We start from the raw sequence: 5,420 nt of genomic DNA on the forward strand, positions 1-5,420 counted from the left end.
CCATCCCATGAGCATTCCCACCACCTCAACCGCACCACCAAAATCATCCATGCAATGCATAGAGGACTTTCACAAGAAGCTTGATCGTTATGAGCGGCGCAACCAACGCCGATACACTTTTGTCAAGAAGCTTCTAAGTTGCTTAGCACCACCTATGGAAGAACCGGATATTTCTACATCCACCGACACCGAGAATGAAGATAGCGATAATGAAGAGGAGGATGGACACTCAGAAGCCGATCAACCACTGCGTCTCACTCAAGGCACGGAGAACCGTGCCAACTTCTAAGTGTGGGGAGGTCGGTCGGCCGACCGGTCTTCATAGGTAACACCCGAATAAATTTTGAATCTCTTTTGTTAATTAGGATAGATTGCATGATTAGGTTTTTTTTTTCACTTTTTAACATCCTTTGCATGTTAGTTTTTTTTAATAAGTCCACTTAGTTAGAGTAATGACTTATCTCCTAGGAAACAAGAATTTTAGGGCGACCCTGCCAATTTTGAAAAATTTTGAAAATTTTTTATGCTAAACTTGTTTGAAGAATGTAATTTGGAACATGGATTTTGAGCCAAAAACACAAGCAAGTGAGTTTTGAGCCTAATTGCATGGCTACATCTTCTAGCCACTTACTTTCCTTCTTGTGTGCATTGTTCTCTCTCTATGATTGTTATCCTTAATTTGTTTGACTCTATATGTCCATTGTTATATGTATGAATGTATGTACATGATTGAGACCATCAATTCACTTAGCTACTTACCCAAATGACCTTACCCTATAACCACCTTTGCAACCAATTTTGAGCCTACGCTTAAGCCACTTATTCTTAATTTTAGCACATCACAAGCCAAAAGCGGAAAACCATGAATGTCCGTATTTGAATCCTTGAATAGCTTAGGCTAGTGCGTGTGTGCCATTCAAGTATGGGAAAACGGGGGGAGGGGGGGGAGGGAGGAAGCAGCATCGGTTAGGTAAGAGCATGTTGTTGTTTTTGTTAAAAATATTGGAAAGTGGATACATGCTCATGTGTTGATTAAATACATAAACCTTATGCATTGATGTTCTTGTATATATTTTGAAAAAAAAAATGAGGAAAACAAAAGAGAAAAAAATAATAATAGAAAAAAAAAGAGAAAAAAATATAGAAAGAAGAAAAAGAGAAGCAATAAAAGGGGACAAAAGGCCCCAAAGTAAGACCTAAAGGCAAATCAATGCATAGGTATAATGATCAAAAGTAAATGCATGAGTATGTGAAAGAGTGAGGAATGGGTAGTTAGGTTAGTACATAATTGTATAGGATGTTATATAGGTTAAGTGGAGAGCTTAAGTTAATCAAAGGATTCAATCTTTAGCCCACTTAGCCAAACATATAACCCTACCTTAACCCTAACCCCATTACAACCTAAGGAAAGACCTCATGATATATGTATGCATGCATAGAACAATTGTTGATTGTTAGAGGAAGAACAAATTTTGGAAGAGCATGAAATAGGAGAGAATTGAGTGATCAACCCTATACACCGAGCGAATAGAGTACAAACACTTCCGGTGAGGGATTCGAAGCTCGATTCCTTGTTCCCAGCTCTCGTGAGCGTTCTTCATGCAAGCTATACATGTTTCACGTTGGTAACTAAAATTGGTAGAGTTAATACATTGCCTACCATCTTGCCCTATGTGCATGTATATATGTGTTCTAGGAAGATTGAATTACCCTTGACCAAGTAGATAGTAGCATACACCCTAGTTGCATTCATGTAGGTAGATTGCATCCCATGAGTCCCACTCTCTTGTGATCCTTTGATCTTTTGCTTTCCTTTAGCATGAGGACATTCTATACTTTAAGTGTGTGAAGGTTGATAAACCCCATTTTTAGGGTTTATAATGTATAGATTTTAAGGGTTTTATCAATGATCTTCCACACCTATCCATATAAAACTGCATGATTTTGTGTTCCTTTCCCCACTTTGCCTCATAGATGAAAACATGCTTCTTTTGCATCAAAATTGATATATTGTAATCCTCCTCTATTACCATTCGATGCCGTGATCCATTTGTTAAGTGGTTTCAGAAGTTATAGGGCAAAAATGGCTGAGAGGAGTGAAGGAAGCATGCATGAATGGAAGGAGCATGGAATAAATCAAAGTGTTGAAACTTGGGCATGTGCGCGCACGCGCACTGTACGCGTACGCGTGGATGTGCACCCCCAGAGCCGGCTAGATGGAGCCGAGACGAGAAGCCGGCGCGCTTAAATGGCTGAGCCAAAATTCCTTGGACGCGCACGCGCACTGCACGCCTACGCGCAGGTCGCAAAAAACCCCAGGTGTACGTACGCGCCAATGGACGCACGTGATTTTTTAAGAAGAAAATGTGACCAGCGATTTCAAGGAGTCCCATGCCCTATTGTGGGACAGAATTTTGGAGGAAAAAGCTTAAGAAGACCAAGGATTAGGGGGGTTAGGACAATTAGTCATAATTCTAGATATTTTGGGTAGTTAGTTACATTTTGCTTTTAGAGAGAGAAACTCCAACTTCTCTCTAGGATTTCATTTCCTCTATTGCAATTCTCATTTGATTTCTTGGTGAGAACCATTGCTAATTCACTTTTACTATGATGCAAATTGTAGATCTACTCTTCTTCTACTCTCAATTAGTGTTCTTTTGATTCTATCTCTTGGATCTAGATTTGTGACTTTGTTATTTTGAATTTTGATTAATGAATTGAGAAATTTCACTCAATTGCTTGATTGTTGATGATTGCTTGGATTAGATAGCTTTAATTCAATCATTCTCTCTCAATTACATCATGTCTTCTATAATTGTCTTCCAATTATTTGTGATAATGACAACCTAGCTATGGAGTAGATTTCTCTTACTTGGCTTAGGGATTGAGTTATTGGAGACACTTGAGTAGTGGATATCAATTGTTGATTAGGAATTGAGAATTGCTAATTGACTTGGAGTTCACTAAAGCTAGACTTCCCTAGGGTGAGACTAGGACTTGTGACTCAAGTTAGTTACTCTCACTTGACTTTCCTCAATTATTAGGGGGTTAACTAAGTGAAGCAATAATCAAATCTTATCACAATTGAAGGAAACTATAATGATGGAACTTCCAATACTTACCCCTAGCCAAAGCTTTTCTCTCAATTAATTGTTGTTTACTTTTGATAGCTTGAAGTCTTGCACAAACTCTCAAAACCACAAAAGACTTCCTAATCAATGATGCGCATTCTAAGGCAAATCATAGGGAGAACAACCCGGTATCAATACTCTCGGTCATAGATTTTAGAATTGTTTGATGTGATATTTGCGTGTTGGTTAGACTATACTCACGATTGGATTCATTGCTAATTTCTAATCAGCATACGAATATTACGTCCATCAGATGCGTCTATCAGGACCATAAAATATCTAAAAGATCCACATGGTGGATGAATAGGTCCATATATATCACCTTGAATCCTTTCTAGGAATTCAGGGGATTCAAATCCAATCTTTCCTGGTGATGGCCTTAAAATTAACTTCCCTTGAGAACATGCAGCACAACAAAATTCACTAGATTTAAGAATCTTCTGGTTCTTTAGTGAATGACCATGGGAGTTTTCAATAATTCTCCGCATCGTGATTGTTCCCGGATGACCCAATCGATCGTGCCAAGTTATGAATTCATTTGGGCTAGTAAACTTCTGGTTTACAATGGCATGTAATTCAATTGCACTAATCTTGATATAATACAACCCAGATGAAAGTGAGGTTAATTTTTCTAATATAACTTTTTTATTTGAATCATGAGTTGTGATATATAAATACTCATGATTTCCCTCATTCATAGTCTCAATATGATATCCATTTCAGCGAATATCTTTGAAACTCAACAAGTTCCTCAGAGACTTGGTAGATAATAGTGCATTATTTATTAAAATTTTATTCCTTCAGGAAATAAAATTATAGCTCTTCCGGAGCCTTCTATCACATTGCCCGAGCCAATAATAGTATTAACATACTCTTCTTTTGGCACAAGATGGGTAAAATATATATCACTTTTAAGAATAGTGTGCGAACTTGCACTATCCGCAAGGCAAATATCTTCAGAATATGTCCGCCATTTTTCTTCAAAGATAAATAATAATAATAATAAAATGAGTAGAAGTACATACACAGTAAAATTATTAACATGAATACTTAACAAACACACATATTAAACTATTCCATCATTGATCAAATGGCCAATATTTTCTTCAAAATCCTTAAAGAAATTAGATACATCATAATGAGTGGTGGAATTTTCATTATTTGAAACAAAATTTGTTTCCTTTCCTTTGTCATCCCTTTTCAAGGATGCTTGATAAAGATCAACTAGGTGCCTTGGGGTACGACAGGTACGTGACCAATGGCCCTTTCCACCACAACGGAAGCATTTATCCTCAATTGATTTACTTTGCCCATTGTTTCTTTCTTATGAACATAATTTCTTTTCCTTCCATAATTTTTCTTCTTATCAAAATCTTGCCATTTACCTCTTCTGTGGTTATAATTTGCCGCATTTGCTTCAGAAAATGGGGCGGCGCCAGCTGGGCGCGCTTCATGATTTCTCAAAAGTAGCTCATTGTTGGGTTCAGCAACAAGAAGGCAAGAAATTAGCTCAAAATATTTTTAAATCCTTTTTCTCGATTGCTACTGCAGGAGCACATTCGAGGCATGGAAGGTCGAGAAAGTTTTCTCTAACATATCGGGCTTGAGGAGGTATCACCGTCTTTTGATGATTGTACCTTTCTTCAAGGTCTTTTCACATATCTGCAGGATCTTTTAATGTGGGATATTCATTTTTCAATCATACGTCAAGATGACGATGAAGAAAAATCATTGCCTTGGCTTTATCCTTCTGGGATGCATTATTTTTAGCCTTAATGGTATCTCCAAGATCCATTGAATCAAGATGGATTTTAACATCTAGTATCCATGATAAATAATTATTTTCAGATATATCAAGAGCATTATATTCAAGATGAAAGAGTTTCGACATAATAAAAATTTGTTACCTGAAGTCTTCCTAAAACTTCGTTAGAGTTTCGTGCTGATAACGTGTTATAAAATAACTAAATAAATAAGCAAGATGTAACAAGAATAAAAATATAAAGAGAGAGAAAGAAGTATTGCAACATAAAAGAGAGAAAAAGTTGTTTATTCCTTGGTATATAGCTTCAGATCATGTCCTATTTATACATGTATGAAGAGTTTATTTTTCAACCTTCATTATTTAATGAGATTCTCTTTGTAACATAATCATTTTATCATAAAAAAGGTTGAACCGTTCATTGAACATCCACTTTTGTTCTTATCATAACAGATACAAATATATTTTAGATATTTGTAAGTTAATAAGACATTAATTATTAATCATATATTTAAGAATGAATGTGT

Source organism: Arachis ipaensis, chromosome B08 (genome assembly GCF_000816755.2).
Source record: "Arachis ipaensis cultivar K30076 chromosome B08, Araip1.1, whole genome shotgun sequence".
NCBI classification, from domain to species: Eukaryota; Viridiplantae; Streptophyta; class Magnoliopsida; order Fabales; family Fabaceae; genus Arachis; species Arachis ipaensis.